Source organism: Pseudonaja textilis, chromosome 1 (genome assembly GCF_049901715.1).
Source record: "Pseudonaja textilis isolate UNSWEBS1 chromosome 1, rPseTex1.2, whole genome shotgun sequence".
Taxonomy (NCBI): Eukaryota; Metazoa; Chordata; class Lepidosauria; order Squamata; family Elapidae; genus Pseudonaja; species Pseudonaja textilis.
In genome coordinates, this window is record NC_141990.1 from 122,065,718 (window position 1) to 122,088,074 (window position 22,357).

Sequence of the window (22,357 nt, forward strand, 5' to 3'; positions counted from 1 at the left end):
AATAACCAAAAAATCCAAAAAAACCACCAAATAATCCAAAACTGTTTCTTCTTGCTTCTTTTTTCCACTTTCTCTCCCTGGGGTTCTATTATCTTTTTACAAAGTTTCAGTTAGAATATATCTTTTAGGAATCTTGTTAAAGTTTCACTGTTAATTCCTGTTACTTCCAGGTGGTGTCCTCCAATTTTCCAGACCCTACCCTTTTGTTTTTTCCTTTTCTCTCCTTTCCTTCTTTAAAAGTTTTTGAAAATCCAGAAGCCTTTATTATCTCTTTGACATTTTATTTTCAGCTTAAATGCCCGTTAATGTCAAAGTGGATTTTGTCAGTTTCTTACTTAAATCTCTTAGTTGTCAATATGGGGAAGGAAAGAAAAAAAAAACAAATCCTTTCCCTTCCCTCTCTCATTCACCACTTCAAAATCTTTGGGATCAATGTTATTCTTTATAGTTCAAATTCCAGGGTACCTTATGTTGCTTTTTCAGTTTGACCCGATCAGCCCAAAACTTTCTCTTATCTTTCTCCTGCACATTCTTTTCCAGTCGAGTTCTTCTTTGAGGTGGCCATTTCTGACCACTGCTGCAATCGCCTTTGGGAAAGGGAGTAATGGCCAGCTGGGGAGGAGAGATGCAGCTCTCCTTGACACTGCTGGCAGTCTTCCCCCTCTTTACCACTTCTATGGGGTGAGTTAGCTCTGAAACCAGCCAGCTTGGGGTGCTCCAGTGGTGAGCATGGATTAAAATTACTCACGATCGTAGATTTCCGTCCATTGCCGAAGAAGCTCAAACTGGAAGCCCCTTCTTTGGGTTTCAAGGTGCTCTCCGAGCTTGTTGGTTTTCTTGCAGATGTTTCATTACCAAACTGTCATCATACACTGATGATGTTACCTAGTTTGGTAATGAAATGTCTACAAGAAAATCACCAAGCTCAGGGAGCACCAAGGACCCTACTGTTCAATCCTGAACTACAAATATTATTTTCTATCATTATTTCCTCTTCTGTAATATGAAATATATATATATATATATATATATTGTTTGTTTTCTTAAGTTTTCGCGGGTATTCTGTAGCTGGGGTTTTCTGTAGTGGCTAGGGTTTTGATGCCATTGAAGTTGATGCTATGACCTGTGGCTTTCATGTGTTAGACTAGTGAGGAAGTGTGTTCCAGCTTTTTTACTGCATTTTGATGTTCATCCAGGTGGGTAGTTATTCTTCTATTGGTCTGTCCAATGTATGTGGCATCATGCCCTGCCACATACATCCCTGCCATGATGCATCCCCTGTTTATCATGCCCTGCCACATACATCCCTGCCATGATGCATCCCCTGTGTATCATGCCCTGCCACATACATTGGACAACTACAGAATTGTCAGAGAAGCCATAAAGATTCAAAAAAACCTGAAAACATGAATAGAAGAGATGACTCCACCAGACTGTCAATTATTTGGAAGCCTGCACTCACAAACAAAAAAATCTCCACACCACAAGCCAGGCAAATACCTGGGCACATAAATATGAGTCAATTACCAAGCTTCTGAATTTTGATCACATGACCATGGGAATGTTGCAACGGCCATGTGACAAACAATCCTAAGTCATTTTTTTTCAGTGCTGTTGTAACTTTAAACGGTCTCTGAAAGAACTGTTGTAAGTCAAGGACTATCTGAACATGCAAAAAAAAAAAATCAACATAGATGTTTCAGAGATTACAAAAGAAATGTTCCAGACATTTGCAGCCTCAAGAACTAATTAGAATGGTGGTTATTTGGTTAATATTTGTTTAAGCACATCTGTCTGTCCATTTAAACATTTATACAGACCACCCATCTTTCAACCAACTCTGGGCAGCTCCCATATCTATATGTCCAAATGTAGAAGAAATTACTCTCCAGGTTGAGTTCTTGTGCTTACATTAGGTGTGTCCAACTTTAGTAATTTTAAGATTTATAGACTTTAACTCCCAGAATTTTGAAATATCAAAATAATAAGGAGGAAATATTGGGGGAGTGTTGTTTGTTTGTGGTATTTTTGGAACACTAGAATGGAGGGAACAATCTTCTCTTTTTAAATGGATTGTGATGGAAAAGATGGGAGGAAAGATGCTAAAGATCTTTAGGAAGGGAAAACCAAAGTTTTCTTTTCTGAAATGTCTTTATTTATTTGTTTGTTTGTTTATGTAGTCAAATGCCTATAATATAATAGAAATCAGAATAAACATTAGTTTACATACCTGAAATAGGGACTAATAATTGGGGACAACAGGACAGACAGTAGGCACGATTGTGCACTTATGCACGCCCCTCACAGACCTCTTAAGAATGGGATGAGGTTGATAGAGGTTAGTTTGAGGGGGTGGGGGTTTGAGCAGGTGACAACAGAATCAGGTAGCGAGTTCCAGACATTGACCACTCTGCTGCTGAAATCGTACTTCCTGCAATCAAGTTTGGAGTGGTTTATATTTAGTTTATATCTGTTGTGTGCTCTTGTGTTGTTATGGTTAAAGCTTAAATATTCATTAACTGGTAAGACATTGTAACACATCATTTTATGTACTATGCTTAAGTCCAATCTTAGCCAGCATAGTTCAAGGTTGTCTAAGCCTAGAATCTCAAGTCTGGTGGTATAGGGTAGGTGTTGCGAACAGAGGAGTGTAGTACTCTTTTGGTAAAATACTTCTGGACTCGCTCAATTGTATTAATGTCTGATATACAGTGTGGATTCCAGACAGTAGAGCTGTATTCAAGTATTGGTCTAGCAAAGGTTGTGTGTGCCCTAGTTTGCAAATCAGAGAAGAAGCTTCATAAGATCAGATTTACAACAGTTAAAGCCTTTTTTGCAATGTTGTTGCAGTGAGCTCTGGCACTTAGGTCATTCGATATGAGAAGTCCAAGGTCTTTGACAGAGTGAGGGTCATCAACAAGGTCATATTCGCCTAGATTGTATTTGGTGTATTGATTTTTTTTACCAATTTTGTTTTATATTTAGCACCCCATGGCAACTTTCATTTTCTGCTTCAAATTCGCAATTGAAAAACTATCTTTCCTCCACGACAAACATGCTGAGTAGCATGTGGTACCATGCATTGGGGGGCACAGACAGTGGACTATTCTCTTGTTAAGAACAATCCAGAATCTAAGCCTGTGGTTGGGAGGACCTTGCTCCTGAATTTTAGAACCCTGGCTGGGAGCTTCCTACCATTCTGCTAATAAACCTGGTGAATGAATAATCAAAGTTCAAAGGCATCGCAGAGGTGAACAGCAGTCACTGATTCCTCTGGCATGAAATGAAATGAAATGAAATGAAATGAAATAGAATGGGCTTCTGTGCCCTCTAGGGGGCAGAAGAGCACAGGTCAATATGAGAGAACAGAATCTAAGATTGACTGCTTTGGGTCTGTGATGGCAGAAGCTTAGTGAGGCAAAGCATTTGGAAGGGGAACTACACAATGCATCATGCATGACCAAAGCACCCTTCCTGGAAGCATGAAAGTAACTGTGTCTTCTGAGACTCGATCTATTTCAAAATTTACTCTGGTTTGTTGCATAGATGTACATGTCCAGACAATATTGGGGGGGACGGGAGTTGTGCTTGCAGCCACCAAGGCCGAAATGAAATAATGAAAGGCAAGAATCACATTAGTATTTTTCTCACAAAATTCAGAAGAGTTTTCTTTGAGGCCAGCCGCTGAATTAAATTCATAAAAACCTCATCATATTGCACCAGGCAAATGTGATGGCTTCCAGAGATTTCAAAACGATGAATTCTCTTAAAATCTCAGCAGGATTCTAAGCAATCTATAGACATGAGGCCTTGAAGGTCAACTGCAAAGGGCTATCCAGACAGAAAGAACAATTGTAGGCTGGATATAATTGATGCTGGTTCAGTGGGCGATTGAATTCATATGATGTCAGTAAGCAGCAATGGTGTGTGTGTGTGTGTGTTAAAAGAAAATTCTTGGTCTGTTTCGGGGTGGGTGAAGGAGCACAATACACCTGCTTGAAGTAGAGGAAGAATTTATTTGAGAGCAAAATAGACACCTTAGCAATCAAAGATGGCCCCCATTGAAAAATAGGGCTAGAAATATTTATAGGCCAATTTGGTCTTTGTTTCAGAAAGCCAAAGTTTGCCTCAGGAGGTTGAGCTGAGTCCTGTACAGAGGAAATACGGTCATCTCTCTCTGAGGGGTGTGATAATCTCTGCCTCCTTGTGTATCCAAGGGCTGACCTCGGGAGATTGGCCTGTACTGGAGAATCCTATTGCGAGTGCAAGGGATTTTCATATCCTGAGGGCATTTCCTATGGTTTTGATGGAGTTTTGACCTTTGGCAATTTCCTAGCAGGTGGCACGCTCAGTCAGTTTCGGCTCAAGTGTCAATATGAGTGGAAAACTTTAAGTGGTCTTTTGCTCTATTACTTGGGAGTTCACTGACAGGTGGTGGATGGGACAGTTTGGTGAGAGGTCTGGATGACAAGGATGGAATGGGGTCCTCCCTTCTTATGTTCGTAACCCATTATCCTATGAAAAGAGAAAGAAAGGGAGACAAGATAAGTTTTGTAGTCAATGGTCAGGCATCCTTAGCCTATACCATGTTCTCCAAACTTGACAACTTTTAGACTTGTTGATTTCAACTCCCAGTGTGTAACCCAGTACCATTACACATTCATTCTGCCTTTGCACTTTTACAGATCCTAACAATTCTAAAACATTTCTAAAACCATGAATTCCTTTTAATAATTTTAAAAAGATAGCCTTCCATGGGCGTAAGGCTTCCCATTGATTGCTTTCCTGCATATGTTATAGGCTTAATTAATGCTCTTGCTAGGTCTTATATTTGAGGCTGATTTTAACTGTGTTATTGTAATGTAGGTACTGACAAGTCAATACAAAGTGCTTGCATCTATCTCTGTTCATCTTTTGGCTGTATTGTTTAAATTTTAAAACAGTTCTAACAATTCTCAGAAAGCATAAAATTTGATTCAGTTTTTAAGGGATTACATAACCTTATGGAATTGAGAACAAGGCAGGTGAAATCCCTTTTTTACTGGCTTCTTTATAATTTGGATTCATTCTGAAAAAGGGGAAGGAAGGAAGGAAGGAAGGAAGGAAGGAAGGAAGGAAGGAAGGAAGGAAGGAAGGAAGGAAGGAAGGAAGGAAGGAGGCAGGGAGGGAGGGAGGGAGGGAGGGAAAAAGGGAGAGGGAGTGAGGCAGTTTTTCTAGTGTTAAGGCACCAAGCTAGAAAGCAGGAAACCATGAGTTCTAGTCCTGCCTTGGGCATGAAAGCCAATTGGGTGACCTTGAGCCAGTCACTCTTAGCCCAACTCACCTCACAAGATGTAGAAAATGGGAGGAGGAAGGTGTGTTGCTTATGTTTGCCACCTCAAGTTATTTTTGAAAGATAATCAAGGTGGTGTATAAATAAATCAAGCTGTACTTGTCAGGCCCAAAACCAAGAATGTGAGCTGGCAATTCTTCCAACTTGAGACCTTTATTGTTTCACTTTGATAGACAAAATTTTGCCAGACTGAGGACTCTACTATTTGCATTTACAATATACTCTGGAACTATTTGGGAGGGACTGTCATCATCTTCCTTCTCTCACACATACCCTCTGGAGTAAGTTGCCACTCGGGCCTCCCTCCTGGTGACCCACCTCCACACCACATTTCATCACACTTCTATATTTTAGGTGTCACCCAGTGGTGGGATTCAGATTTTTTATACTACCGGTTCTGTGGGAGTGGCTTGGGGAACTGGAAGAGGGCATGGCAGGGAAAATTTGAGAGAAAATACAAGTAATCCTTGACAATTGAGCCAGTGATGGGATTCCATTTTTTTTACTACCAGTTCTTTGGGCATGGCTTGGTGGGCGTGGCAGGGGAAGGATACTGCAAAATCTCCAGTCGGAGGTGGTATTTGCCAGTTCTCAGAACTACTCAAAATTTCTGCTACTGGTTCTCCAGAACTGGTCAGACCCTGCTGAATACCACCTCTGGTGTCACCTAGACTTTAAATAACGACTATTGAATGGGAGAAATGCGGATTTAGGTTACTGTTTGTGGGCATTAATAAACTGAGTATTATACCCCTTCGATTCATGTCAGTAATCATTATTTTATTTGTTTGCTTATTTATTTAATAATGAAATTTATTTGTCACCCATCTCATATCCAACAACCTCTGGGCAGCTTACAACATAAAGCCATCAGTTGAATTCCTCTATTTTAAAAAATGGCCTAAACCTGAAGGATCGCACTTTGTCCCAATGCATTTCTCTGAGCATTTTGCTCCACCTTCTTAAAAACTCTCAGGGAGGTATGGAGGAACATCAGAATGATGCCAAATGCAACATAAATGGCTTCTCATAGAAGCACAGGCAGAAGAGTCTCCGGCACAGGGATGCAGCTCTTGGAGAGTAGCCAAGAGACTGTTTCCAAGCGTGCAACTGTGCCTGCATCATCATACACTGTGAGATGCTGGAGAAAGCCAGCAAATGAAGTATGAAACAAAATTGGTAAACAAAGCAGATAGTTTAACTACCACCGTATATCATCACAGCATCTGTTTACTAGAACAAGACAATTCTGAATTTTCATGGGGAAGCCAAATGGTTGCCTAGCCTGGATTGCAAATCAACAGCTGATAGTGGGGCAATTACAGTGAAATTCATTATTCAAGGAAGGTCTGCAGATTAATTGCTTATATGTTCATTGTGGGGTTTTCTTTTCAATTCTTAAAAGCCCAACTAAGTCATTCTAACAGGGTTTTCTACTTAAATAAAATAGTGTTGCTTCTATTAAGTGTCAAAAATAATTGCACGTGCAGAATACATTACAGCCCGTTCCCCCACAATTGGGTGATTCAGAAACAGTTAAATCAAAGGGTTCTGCTCATTACCTAATTGAGGTAATTTTCCCCTTCCTACTTCTTTCATACATAAATCCTAAACCTTAGCCCAGAAAAAAGCTTGGGTAGGCAGTACCAGCCTGATCTAGGTTTGGCAGAGCAAACACATATGCAAAGGAATAAAGCTGCAGTTATGCTGCATCCACTAAAATAAACAAGAATGTCAATTACCTTGATAAAGGTAACTGAAAACTCAATAATATCCCCAACAAGGATTGTCATTAATATCCTCTCTCTGTATTGGTTTGCCTATTCAAAGCCTATGTTTAAGGTTTTCGTTTTACTGCTTACTCAAATATTGGAAGACTGCTATCATGTGTCTCCTGGTTCGTCTCTTCACTAGACTAGCCATGCCTGTAACCGTTCTTCATATGTTTTAGTCTCCAGTCCTCTAATCATCCTGGTTGCTCTTCTCTGTACTTTTTCTAGAGTCTCAACATCTTTTTTATAATGTGGTGACCAAAACTGGATGCAGTACTCTAGGTGTGGTCTTACTATCTTCATCAATGACTTAGATGAGGGAATAGAAGAGGAACTCATCAAATTTGCAGACCACATCAAGCTGGCAGGAATAGCCAACACTCCAGAAGATAGGCTCAAGGTCCAGAAGGATCTCAACAGACTTGAACACTGGGCCCTATCTAACAAAATGAAATTCAGTGATGAGAAAAGTAAGGGTTTACTCTTAGGCAATAAAAACAAGTATACAAGTATAGTATAGGTGGTATCTGGCTAAATACTAGTAGCTGCTAGGTTGCATTGGCTTTTTTTTTTTTTTTTGAGACTAGAGCATACTGCAGACTCACATTTAAGTGATTGTCTACTAGGACACCAAGGTCCCTTGCAGTTACTATTATTGAGCCATGTATTTCCTATACCACCACCTGGGGTTGCATTAACAGAAAGACAGAATCAAGATCATGTAAAGTTTTAGTATCACTTTACAAAGCCTTAGTAAGACCACACTTGGAATACTGCATCCAGTTTTGATCCCCACAAAATAAAAAAGACCTTGAAACTCAAGAAAAAGTGCAAAGAAGAGCAACAAAGATGATTAGAGGGATAGAGGGAAGCTAAAACATATGAAGTTACAGGAATTATGTATGGCTAGCCTAATGAAAAGAAAAGCTGAGGGTGACATGATAGCAGGGTTCTATATTTGGGGGACTACCATACAGATGAGGGCATCAACCTATTTTCCAACGCACCAGATGGCAAGACAAGAAACAATGGATAGAAACTTAACAAAGAGAGAAGCAACCTAGAACTAAGGAGAAATGAGTGAGAACAATTAACCAGTGGAGCAGATTGCCTCCAAAGATTGTGGGTGTCTATTACATAGAGTACAGCAACAAGATGGTGAAAACTGATTGTATGCTGCCAACCACTAGGAATCTGGATTTTGTAGTTTAGGATGTAAATCCTGATTAAGGAAGCAACACAAAAATAGATAAAATTTTAGCAGTTAGTTTTGGATTTACTGTACTAGAAAGCAATAGTTCAGCCCAGATTATGGTCTGTTGTTTTGTTTTAAATTCATAGAGTTTATCATGCCCTGTTATAGTCAATCCTATAGCTATAAGGTTGGGTGGAAAATAATTGCATAAGAAATTATTGATTTTGAAATACTAATCTAATTGAACAAACAAGCCATGGTTAATGGATATTTGCTTGCTTGATTATTCTATTGCATGACTGGAAGCAGCAGAATGGTCAAAAGATATCTAGCTATCTTTAAATGGATCTATTTATACAAGATTGCAGCATTAAAGATCCTATTTACCCAGCCTCATGCTAGTTAGCAAAAATTATTTCTATATAATTGTTCTTAGATTTAGTACCTTACAGAGCAACTCTATGGATGCCCATTCTTATGAGCAAGATTTACTCTTAGGTAAGTATTCTGAGGATTGAATTTTAATGTTGCAATCCTAAATGCACTTACAAGGGTATAGGGGCCCTTAAATAACGTAGGCATTCTGTACAATGGTATCTGCACCAGTGGTGGGATTCAATTTTTTTTTTACTACCGGTTTTGTGGGCATGGCTTGGTAAGTGTGGCAGGGGAAGGATACTGTAAAATCTCCAGTCAGAGGTGGTATTTGTCAGTTCTCTGAACTACTCAAAATTTCTGCTACCAGTTCTCCAGAACTGGTCAGAACCTGCTGAATACCACCTCTGATCTGCACACTTATAGAAAAGGGTGGAACTTTGACTGGCTAATTATGAGCACCATTTATAAGCCAGATGGCATTGCTAACCACATCCACTTACATTTAGGGTTACCAGACATCAGACAGAAAGGGGACATAGCCTTAAAATCAAATACTCTTTAGCTTTTTAGTGTCTTGTTTATTATTTTGTGCTGTTTTCACATAATCGTTCACACTTTTGTATAATGATGATAATTATTGTTGTTGTTTTTGTTGCTCTTGGACTTCAGAGTCCAGACAGACAGGCACCTGCCACATAACACCCCGGACTTAACATTTATCGATAAGAAAGACAAAAAAGTCTGGATAGTGACTGTGGCAGTGCCTGGAGACAGCGGAAAAGAAGATAACAAAATACAAAGACCTACAAATAGAAATAGAACGACTATGACAAAGGCAAGCAAGGGTAGTACCAATAGTAATAGGTGCCTTGGGTACAATCCCAAAACAACTGGAGCACCATTTGAACACCATAGGCATTCACAAATTTGCCATCAGTCAATTGCAGAAGGCAGCTTTTCTTGGAACAGCTTCCATCCTGCGGCGATATCTGTAACACCATCAAACTTCCAGATTTGCCTATCCCAAGTCCTTGGTAAGGATACAATAGGTAGACAAAAATGCCAAACCCAGTCTGAACACCTGGCTGACTGTGCAATGAACAACAATAACAACAATGACAACAACAACAACGATGATAATAATAATAATAATAATAATAATAATAATAATAATAATAATAATAATATTTTTATCCCACCTTTTTATATGTATTAGTGAACTCAAGGCAATAAACAATTATTTTAGTTTATTTGTTCATTTTTATCCTACCTTTCTTATTTTTATAAATAACTCAGTATGGTGAACATATCTAACACTCTTTCCTCCCCCTATTTTCCCCACACCCTCATTTTGAAGTTGAGTTTTTGTAGGCCAGCTGGATTACACATTTAAAAATGGGTCCCAGTAAATACCAATTTGGGAATATTAGAGGATAATCAAAAAACAACACCACACAGCAAACAAAAGAGCTAAAGCAAGCATGTTCAGAGACCAACTTACGTTCTTACAAGTACAGGAGGAACGGTCCATGCAACAGCATCTCTGAAGCTCCATCCAGACTGATTGACAGGTGATAGGACAGAGTGTTGTATAAATTCTCCAGACAGAAAGGTGGCTTACAGAGAGGGCTTAAGGCAAGAGTGTGCTTATTCCAACCATATTAGGAGAAAGATTGAAGCATGGCAGAACTTTTCACACCTGTTCTAGCTTGCACAAAGAGACTTCACATGCCTGAATAAAATCATGGTTGGAATTATTCAGTCAATGGTATCAGAAGTACCAGAAAGATATGACACACACACACACCCCAAAAAACACCACCTCTTAAAATTTCACTTTCTCATCCCCACCGGCCACCATGTTCAATTACTGTCCATGCAATTGTCAAGTGCAGAAGGTGAGTCTGTTTTGATGAATTCAAAATTCATTCAGAATTCAAAATTCATTCAACTAGAAAACAGCCAAAGCTTACGAATCAAGAGATATGCATGTAAGAATTAATCTGCACAGCTCCCTATCCATTAACACAATCACTCTTTTCTGAAAGAACCCATGTAGTAAAGCATTAAAATCTCTCCCTCACTCTCTCTCTCTCTCTTAAGCTCCCCATCTATATTCTACCTTCTAGGCTACAGCATTAAAGGATTTGTTTTCACAGCAAACACTTCTTTTAAAAGACTGTCTCATATAATTGTCTCCTGGAGGCTTTCTTGGCTGTGACGCCTTCCTGTTATAGTACATGCTCAGTTGGTGCCCTGCCTTAATGTCCTTAATTTGCATCACACGGCAAAACTAAACACGACAGCAGCAGTTTGGCCAGATTAAACACAAACATGTCCCTGTTACATATGCAGGGAATATTTCTTACTAAGCCTCCCCCCTCCCCCACAACCCCAAATAAATGTCAGCACAGTATGCCCTGAAGCTATGCTGAATAAGACTATTTTCCTTGTCAATGGATTGTCAATGGATTTAAGAGGGGCTGAAGGGCAGAAGGACGGTGACGTACCAAAGATTATCAAGTCACTGGATCTATCAAGTGTTGGATAATGGGAGAATTTTAACTGAAGTAACTTGCAAGACGATGACTGAAAGTACAAATTATCTGCCAGTTCTAGAGATGGAAGTCAAGGAGTACAGTGAAAAAAAATGGGACTCAGATTAAATTCAAGAAAACTAAGAGAGACTACAGAATTGACAATGAAGATTTTGAAGAGCTGGAAAGCCTCTACCCATAGGTTTGCTCGAATTGCTATTTGAGCTGTTTTTAAATGTGTTGTTTCATAGGGTCATGGTCAATTACAGAGAAGTTTTATGAGTTGGCTGGATAGCAAGTTAAATAAGTGAATAATGCATAATGTTGGATAGGGCTGTCCTCCAGGGGGTTGAAAAATATCAAAATGGCAGCCGTGCGATCAAAGCTCCACTTCCTTTTTTTAGAAGACGTTGGTGTGTAATTTACTTTAAAAAGGATCAGGGATTCAACTGTGCAGTTGCAGTCATCTCCTTGATTTTTTGGATCCTCCTTGTAGATGCCTCAATGTTAGAATGTCTTGGGAGATGCAGCACCAACCAAAAGAAATAGAAGGAGGACCTCATGAAATTACAGGAGATTTCTCTCTAAGGAACCGTGACCTGTGGCAACTCAACAATATTCTATTATTTCACACATCTCTGGCCCAGACGCTGTTCAAGTTGCACGCCACTCATCTTGTACTTCAAACAATTGTGCTAAGAAATAAAACTGCACCATCCATTCACGAAGTTCCCAATGGGGTCCAGAAAAAAGTATGACATGGGATGCAAGGCAAGAGGCGCATCTGTTTTCAGCATGGTATGTGTACCCCTGCTTCAATTAAAGGATCTCGTTTGTCAAATGCAATTAGTGTTTACTAAGCAAGGAGCAAAATTTATAGGTGAGTTATTTTTACAGCCAATATTGCCCATACTTGCAATCTATTAAGAGCTCTAGTCTTCTGTAGGAAGATTGGTGTTTGCCCTTCAAGTTAGTCCAGGCAAGAAGCATAACAATGAATACTAATTCTATATTTATTGTAAGGTTATTTAAGAGAATGTTGCAAGCCTAAAAGTATGCTCATCTTTTATTTGTATGCTACTAAAAACTCCCCACCCCTCCTCTTTCAGACTCATCTATCATTTATTAGATTGTTGACTAGACTGCAGCTCTTTCCCCCAGTTTCTCAAAATCATTCTCGCATACCATTACACACACCAGAACAGAACTGGTTTATGCTTTCCCCGTGAACTGGCCCATGGTGTAGAGGATGATCCCAGCAGCCCTCCTCAGCCACCTCTCATATTAGTCTACTGTAAAGGGACCAAACTGCACAGTTCCTTTGGACCAGAATTATACAGTTACCAAATGTTCTTTTTTAGGTGAGGAATGGCAAGCCATTGATACAGAACTCCACTGGTTTACAGTTAGTCCTCGACTTATTAGTACAATTGGGTCTGGAACTTCAGTCACTAAGTGATGCAATCTTTTTTTTTTTTGCCACAGCAGTTAAGTAAATTTGGCTTCCTCAGTTGATTTTGGCTTGTCAGAAGCCTTCTGGGAAAGTCATGCATGGTCATCTTGTGACTTCAGGATGCTGCAATCATGGTAACTACATGCCAGTTGCCAAGTGCCTGAATCTTGATCACAAGGCTGCAGGGACACTGTCACCATTGTAAGTGTGAAGACTGGTCATAAGTCACTTTATTCAGCACTGCAGTAACTTCCAGTGGTCAACTCAGCAAATGGTCACAAGCTGAAGACAACCTGTATTACAAGGAGGTTATGATTTCACACAAGTTTCAGCAGCTGAGAAGATAGAGACAAAACCCTGCTTTACCAGTTGGGTAAAGAGGGAAGGCACTTTATTTCAAATCAATCAGAGGTGTCATATGCAGGATCCATGCAGTCTAACTTAGTCTCATGAGCAGGGGTCTCCAACCTTGGCAACTTTAAGACTTGTGGACTTCAACTCCCAGAATTCCTCAGCCAGCTTGGCTGGAATTCTGGGGGTTGAAACCCACAAGTCTTAAAGTTGCCAAGGTTGGAGACCCCTGCTGATGAGAATGCTTTTGACTCCCGGTTTAAGCAGCTGCTTGACTTAGTATAGCTACAGTGTTTTCCAAAGTCCCCAAAAGTGTATCATGTTATAGGAAAGACAAAACTGAAGAGGATTGACTCCCAGTACAGAAGGAAAACAAATGAAGATCTTCCCATTCAAACCAGAGGCCAGTTGCAAGGGATGGGATTCAACCAGTTTGTACCACTTTGGGAGAACCGGTTGTTAACTTTCTGAGCAGTTTGGTGAACCGGTTGTTGGAAGAAATCATTAGGGCAGAGAACCAGTTGTTAATTTGAATCCCACCGCTGCTGGTAAGGAATGATGAGAGAGGCTTGGAGATTGTTAAAAAAAATAAATGGATGAATGAAAGTAAAAAGAACTGATGTTTTTAGTCACTTTCACAGGCTATTAGTGTTTAGCAGTCAGGTCTTCCAGTGGAGGATTCCCTGGACAGCTGGTTCTCGAAGCAATGAAATGAAGTGAAAATTATTTATTTATTAAATTTATATGCCACCATCTCCCTGTTAAGTAACAGTAAATTGGTTACTCTTCTAGCCCATTCCTATCAATTTTTGTGGTGTGGACCCAAGACATTATCAAAAATTACTTGCTGCCCTCAACAGAGAGGAAATTGTAGAGCCCTAAAGTAAATGAATGAAGGCAAATACACATGTCCCAGGTTAATGTTGCAGGATCCAATCTGGGTCAATCACTGGGACCAGAGGTTTTGTTCTTCCAAGCTTTCAGACTCAGGAAGGAGCCTATCTTTAAGGAACTTCTTTCTGGTTGAGTGTGTGTGCTAGAGAGAAGTTCCCCAAGGATGGGCTCCAGTATGCATCCAAAAGCTCAGAAAACCCTGGTCCCAGCGACTGATTCGGATTGGATCCTGCCCTAAATTAAATATTTTTAAATGTTAGTATGAACATCAGAGATGCACACGTCCCTATTGCCAAGGCTAAGTAAATTCCTGCTTTGAATGAATATGGAATATGTACAAACGGGAGGATATCCCCAGTTCTGTGTGTATTTCTACCACCCTCGTACATATGAGACATACGAGCTGAGATTCAGAGTGTGTTTGAGTCAGATTTCATCTGTGACTCCTCTGTTTAGAAATTATACACTGCCATCTACTATATTGACTATTTCAAATATCAACTCTGACTTGCTGGAAAGAAGCATCTAGTGTATCAAATATTTATAGAACAGCAAATATTCATAGAGCCAAACATCAGAAGTCAGTTATCCAATATACTAAAGTATTCTGTCAGATATGTATCACATCAAGTGGCCAAAACTATTCTCTATCAAATGCTGCCAGACTTCTAACAATCAGCATGGGCTCAATGAGATCTCACTGAAACTGTCAGTTTCCAAAACCGTATATGAAATACTAAAATTCAGTGTCACTGAATGCCAAAGGTTAAAGACAAAAGATATTAAGATATCACAAAGGAAAGCTTTGGAGGACACATTAAGAGAGGCTATACCAAACCTCCTCTTATACCTTCCCTATCTCTTCTCTGTCCAGAAGGGCACAGTATGTCCAGAATAAACTTGTTCACTATATAACTAGCACACAGTTCTAGCATAAGTTTTCTTATACTGAGTTTAAACAGCATCCAGAGACCTGGATTCATATCTATCTTCAAAGTCATACTATCGATTTCTTAACCTAATCCTTCCTTGCAAGTTCTTAGAAGAGTAAAATGAAATCATATCACCCAGAATTCCTAGGGAATTTTGAGATGAATATAACAGTCACAGATCAAGTGTTAAAAAAAACTTCTTTGGATATGTCTCAAATAATTCATTTATCCCATAAAATGCATTTATTACTGAAATACATATTGGCTGTTTCCTTCTTCCGCAACACTGACTTTTCAGAACTGCTTAGCTTGCAAATGCTTATCAATTGCTGCTTAAGATACCAGTTTACTTGGTATACACTTTGTAATAACTGAAAGGGATTTCTTTATGCAACATACTGAAGGAGATCAGATATTTGTCCCATGTTGTAATTCTTTCTTTATACCTTCCCATTAATGAGATAAGCACTGCCTTAGTCTGTTCTTTCATGTAAAACAACCTGTTAATGCTTTGGAGCTCCAGAGAACTTGTAAATCATGGACAAAATATATTTCCTCCCCATACTGAATTCTATCGTTCCTCTTTCAATTTATGTTCATCTAAGACCTGTTAGCAAAGGTACATGTGTAGAGATTAAAGGGAGGTCCACAGACATCAAAAGCCAGGAGCTGCATGCAACTGGAGGAAATTGAATGATGCTGGCTTTTGTTATGTTACAAAAGCCCCTCATTATGATGCTGGCAGTGAGTATGCTTTTCAAGTGATCGTAGATATCCATCAGAAATGATAAATACTTCTCTCCTGGAAGTATAAGGGCTCTAATTCTACAGAGAAAGGTCATATTTTTCCACCCTAACTAGAAGCAAAGTTTCAAGGCAACCGTGGTCCTTTTGAAGAGCCGAGATAGATGTAAATCAGATTGCTTAATTTCCTGCACTGCCATGGACATAAAAGAACAAGCATCTCATCTCTTGCCTGCTGAATTTCAGGGCCACCAATGTAAAGAATGAGAAGACAATGTTGCATCCACCAGTCCAGCAAAAATCCAGGGATGTCAGGAGCCATTCAAACAATATCTTCCACTATAAAGTTTTGACTCCTAAAACTGAGCAAGACTGCAAGTGAAAATGGATTTAAACTTATTAGCTGACTGTCATTCTTTAAAGAATCCATTTAAAGACTTTTCCCAAGGATCACATGGCTTTCACCATATGGTTTCCAGTGGTCTTCCAGTGCAAATCAAGGACCTATTTATAAGTATAAAGGTATATGGCCAGGTTATTTGTGAGATAGACAGTCTCCAGAAATAATTGGATTGTTTCTGCTTGACCCCTCAGAATTAATATGACATTGACCATCAAAGAATGTCAACTGCTGGATGCAGGAATTGTGCCTTCTGTACTTTGAAGAGCTATCAGTCCTTCAGAGATATGAATGGTCCCAATCCCGCAAGTCTTTCATAAGTTTTAAAAGACCTTGCTGGTGCCACCTCCCCCAAAAGCATTTGAACTAAAAGGCTGAGTGAACTTTGCTTGTTTTTAATTGTTCTCCACTGTAACTGGGTCACTTTCTGAGACCTCTGACATTTGCTATTTAGAATGTATATCATACTTAACAAAGCTGAAATTAGGGCTAAAATGTAATACACCTACTTATTATCAGTCTTTAGGTATGTTTTTAAATTTCATGAGAGGTCTCCTTGGTGCTGTCTGAGCTCAATGAGTTTCTTGCAAATGTTTCATTACCCAAACTAGGTAACATCATCTATTGTAGCTAATGAAACACCTGAAAGAAAATAACCAAGCTCAGAGAGTGTGCACCAAAGACCCTTATTTCACCTCTGAACTACCAATATTCTCCTTTAAAAGTATAGTCATTGATATATACATTAATGATATGGATGAATATTTATAGATTAATTTATCTACAACCCAAGGACTTTGGTAGGTCAGTAAACCAGCATCCCGTTGAACTGGGTAGCAAAAACGGTTCATCATAAATGTATGCGTGTGATGCTTCACACCCACACACTTTTTTAGGTATAACCTCCATTAGAAATGTAATTCATTACTGCCTTATTTCTAACCCCGGAAGAAATCTATCAAATACTTGTGAATGTTCCCTTTAAGAAGAATTGCAAGATTTCATTAACATTAAGCAGAATTTTAGATCAAGGAGATATTAGCTTTTGCTTCTCTAATATTAACTGAGCACATTTTTAATTTTTCTATATATTTAACTTTTATTACAGCACAGGACTGTTGTATTATTTTAAAATAATATAAAGCATTTTTAACATTATGTTCAGCAAAAAGAATATGATTTATCAAAATAAATAAAATATACAGGTATCCCTTGACTTATAATAGCTCATTTAGTGACTATTCAAAGTTACAATGGCCCAGAAAAAAAGTGACTTATGACCATTTTTCATACTTATGACCGTTGCAGCATCCCCATGGTCATGTGATCAAAATTTGGACACTTGGCAATTGACTCTATTGCAGTGTCCCATAATCATCTTTTGCAACCTTCTGACAAGCAAAGTGACTTGATTCTGCAGATTTCCATTAGTGAGATTTTCCAATTTAAAAAAAGCAGGTAAAATTATATGAGACCAAGTAAAAGCTATTAGTGTTCAAAAAAACTAATCACCACATTAAAGCAGCTAGTCAAAACATTTCACTTATTTTCTGTTTGCTGCTTAATTATGTCTTTCAATATCTGGTACTTATGTAAAAGTCAGCTCTAACTTAATATGATTTTTTAAAACATGTATTAGGAAAACTACATGAAGCTTTATGAGAAATAAATCCTATTAAGATATCATTAAATTAACTTTGCTGTAGGTAAATGTGCATAGGATTGCATTGTCAGACATTACTGGTGAAGGAACTTCTAAATTGGTATATTATTCTTGAATTAACGTAGAAAGCTAATAAAAAATCTATCAAAACTATTTGTCAATTGCTTTGGGGATTTTTTAAAAATAAAATAAAGTGGCATTTCAGTATTGTTACTTAAGAATTTAAGAGTGGTTTCCATACATCCCCCAACCATTAAATGAGCATTCTCAAAGTCTTTCCTGTATTCCAAAACTAAAATACTGAATATGTCAATTGACTGATTGATTGTTATGAACATTTTAGGCTACCTTTTATTCCAAAGAGCCCATAAACTAGATAAGAGTAAAATACAAGTACAAACATATAATAAAATAGAATTTCTAAACCAAAATATAATACATTACAAAGTCACCTAAACGAGTCATAGAAACCATATAATACATAGTACAATTACTATTCACCACAATAAAACTTCTGAAACTTAGATTGCTGCTGCTTAGATTGCTGCTGCATATTACAGACATTCTGGATTGTTGTGTAGGTTTGAGATAGCATAGGATCTCTCCTAGTTTCTTTTTTAATATCTGTCGCGATTAAAAAAAACTTTGAGAGAAAATAGTTCAAGGGAATTCTCATCTCAGGGGGATTTTTTTCAGACTATTTACCCAGCAGAGATAAATAAGACAATCCATATGCATTTGAGTAATTAGGCGTCCTTTTGAATTCTGTTTTGTACTGTGCTCTCTAAGGAACTTTGTCCAACATTGCATTCAAGCGGTTGCTGTAAGCAGTCTCTTTTTGTTGAATGAAGATAGATAGTAGTTATTGATCTTCAATTATTAGGTAACTTAAAACTTTATTGAAACGCTTAGTAACATGAAACTCCCTTTCATGATTGAAACATTTCACTCCTCAAACCAAGCCAAGCACTTTCTTGTCTATTTGTTCATAATAAACATGCTGTAAACCCTCCTGCTAGCTGTAAGGTAATAATACCAATCGCATATACGGTTTTGAGGAATTACAGGCCATGTTCCTTGATAAATGTAGTGTATTGTATTGAGTGTGCAACATCATATATGTTTTCACTATTTTTTTGTGTATATGGTTCTGACCAGTTCTGGAGAACCAGTAGTGGAAATTTTGAGTAGTTCGGAGAACTGACAAATACCACCTCTGACTGGAGATTTTACAGTCTCCTTCCCCTGCCATACCCACCAAGCCATGCCCACAGAACCGGTAGTAAAAAAAATTGAATCCCACCACTGATACACACACAGAGAGAGAGAGAGACCTTGTGACTCAATGATTTGTTGCATAATGCTCTAAGAGTCCCAGCAAAATTATCCTGAGGTTTGCAAATGCACCTCAGCAATTTCTTTGGTGACAACAAAGTCAGCTAGAGAGCAGTGGATATCTAGGCAGCCAGGCATCTTTATGCTATATTCATGATGGCGAACCTATGGCATGCATGCCAAAGCCCTCTCTCTGGGCACGCAGGCCATCACCCCAGCTCAGCTCCTCCACGCATGCACATGTGCACCTCCCGCCGGCCAGCTGATCTTCGGGTCTCTGCCATGCATGCACACAGGGCCGGGGCACATGCTCAGGAGTCACATGTCATGGGTGAGGGTGCAGGGAGGTCATGTGGTGGGTGCAGGGGAGTCTCACGTGCATGCGCAGGGGGCAGCGCATATGCACAGGCATGCATGCACGTTGTATTTTGGGGATGCACGCATGCTTTGGGCACTCGGAGCCGAAAAGGTTAGCCATCACTGTGCTATATATTTCTAGGTCAGCCATCTATGTTTCTCTTTTATTAATAAATTATCTATGACCTGCACTACTTCCCTCCCTTTCTATTATATTTTTAAAAAATGTATTCAACAATAATGTAGTTAAAAACAAACAGATGAATGAATATATATACAGTATGTACAGTGTGTGTGTGTGTGTATACATATATACATACACACACACACACACACACACACACACACATATATATATTGCTGTTTTAATGTTGACGAAATTAGCAAGATCCTCGAAAAACACAACATTAAAACAGCATTCTTCACAAACAGAAAAATATCCACCATCCTAAGAAACCCTAAAGACAAAATCGAGTTAGAAAACCAACAAGTATACGAAATCCCTTGCACCGCCTGCCCCACCACATACATCAGACAAACTAACAGAAGAATAAGTGCACACATTGAAGAACACAAGAACTCAATTAAAAAAAAACTGACCTCTTCCCTGGTCCAACACCTCAAAGCCACAGGACATGAGATTGACTTTAAAAATACCAGAATACCAAACACTTCAACAACAGACTAATCAGAGAAGCCATAGAGATAGAAAAACACCCACACAGCATGAATAAACGAGATGATACCTCCCGCCTACCAGCCATTTGGAAACCCGACTTGATTAACAAACGAGTACTGAACATGAAGAATGACACCAGACCCACACCCACAAGGGCCACACAAGATGCTACCACCACACTTCCATGTAGAAAGCAGATTCACACCCACACAGAAGATGAGACATGACCATGGACCAGAAGCCGTACCGCAGCTGCATCACTACCCGCTTCAATAGCAACCTGTAGTAATTTATACTTTGTTCTGACTTTTTTCTTCTGCCATATAAATTTGGAAATTTGTTTATTTAATTCTTTAAAAAAAAATTCCCCAACTTGACTGGCACTGTCTGAAACAGAAACAACAATTTTGGCAAAACATTCATCTTTATTATTGCAATCCGACCCAATAGAGATAATTGAATTTTAGCCCAATTGTCTAGATCCTTCAGTATTTGTGTTATTAGTTTGTCATAATTATCCTTTTTAATTGAGGAGCACCTGCAACCAAATCCCTAAATATTTTACTTTATTCACTACCTGCATGCCTAATTTATTTGCTAGGTCTTCCTTTTGTTTTTTTGTACAGTTTTTTGTTATCAATTTAGTTTTTTCTTTGTTGATTTTTAGCTCTTCCACCTTTCCATATTCTTCTATTTCCTTCATTAGAATGGGACTTGTTTCTTTCAGGTCTTCCAATATAAATGCCATATCATCGGCGAAGACTTGGAGTTTGTATTCATCTTTTTTGATGTTTAATCCTTTAATCTCTTGATTCTGTCATACCTGTGTTAATAATGTCTCTTCTGCTAGTATATACAGCAACGGGGCATCCTTGCCTCACTCCCTTACTTATCCTTATGCTATCTTTGGTTTCTCCATTTATTATTATTTTTGCCATTTGTGTTTTGTAAATTTTCTTAAGGAATCCCAAAAAATTTTCACCATGCCAATCAGTTGTTTAATAAGGAAATTCCAATTCAAATTATCAAAAGCTTTCTGGACGTCTCGAAACATCAATACCACTGTTCTGTTTGAGTGTATTTCGTAAAATTCTAAAACATCCAGAATAATGCTTGTATTTGTCTTCATTTGTCTATGAGAGGAACCCGTCCTGATCTGGATGGATAATTCAACTTAATATCCTTTTTAATTTTTCTGCCAATATAGTAGCTAATATCTTATAATCCACATTTAAAAGGGATATTGGTCTGTAATTATGCATTTGTTGTGGATCCATCTGCTCTTTGTGGATAAGGGTTATATATGCTTCTATCCATGAATTTGGTACCTTGGCGTTTTCCAGGGCTTCATTGTAAAGATCCATCATTAACTCCTCTAATAATTCTTGGAACTCCTTATAGAATTCTGATGGAATGCCATCCAGGCCAGGAGTCTTATTTGATTTCTGTGTTCCAATTGCCTTTCTGATTTTTTCTATAGATATTTTATTGTTTAAACTATCTTTCTCTTTATCTGTTATTTCTGGCAGATTTTTCTCTTTGAGATATTGATTAATAAGTTCTTCTGATGTTTCTTCCTGTTTATATAGATTCGTAAAAATAATTCTTGGCAATTTCCTTCTTTTCTTGCACCTGGGAGTATATTTTCCTTTCTTGGTCTCGAAGAGCTAGTATCACTCTTTTTTCCTGTTCTTTTTTTTTAGGTGGTGGGCTAGCCATCTCCCTGGCTTATTTGTGTTTTTGAAATAATTTTGTTTTGCTAATAAGGTTTTCCTAATCAGTCTTCCTGTACACTCAAGTTTATTTTATGCTTCACCAATTCTATTTCTTTTTTGATATTTTGGTTACTCGGATCTCTTTGACTACTTATTTCTAGATCTTTCAAAGAATTCTTTTCAAAGAATATTTTCAATTCTTTTTTTATCATTCCAATATATTCTTTATCCCTTAATACGTTGTTGAGTGTCCATCTTCCAATCCTTCTTTTTCCTTTCCATTTAATTTGGATCGGGTTGGTGCTATCTCTATCTTTTCAATATTCTCTATTAGGGCCATATCCATCCATATCAGGTCTATTCTTGACCAGCAATGGTGCGGATTGGAGAAGAATGTATATTGTTTTTTAGTGGGATTTAATTCTTTCCACACATCCTTCAGATTTAGTTCTAACACCATCTTATTAAATGTGGATGGGAGTGTTCTTCTTTTCCTTTTATTCTTTTTAGAGCTTTTATAGTCTTTGTCCATATCTGGAACTGCATTGTAGTCTCCTACTATGCATACATTTGTGTATTCAGTTTCTATTATCCTATGGTGAAGCCCGGAATAAAATTCT

General features: G+C 38.4%; 1 long non-coding RNA gene across 8 annotated transcripts in view; it reads right to left on the reverse strand.

Annotated features, from left to right (window-relative positions):
• Positions 1-10,885, reverse strand: part of LOC148127794 (uncharacterized) — a 120,376-nt gene extending 109,491 nt beyond the window's left edge. For all 8 annotated transcript variants that reach the window (XR_015740023.1, XR_015740017.1, XR_015740018.1 and 5 more), the window contains exons 1-2: positions 10,800-10,885; positions 10,179-10,409 (exon numbers count right to left, since the gene is read on the reverse strand). This is a non-coding gene — a long non-coding RNA (uncharacterized LOC148127794). The remainder of the gene's footprint in view (positions 1-10,178; positions 10,410-10,799) is intronic.
• Positions 10,886-22,357: the final 11,472 nt, after the last annotated feature.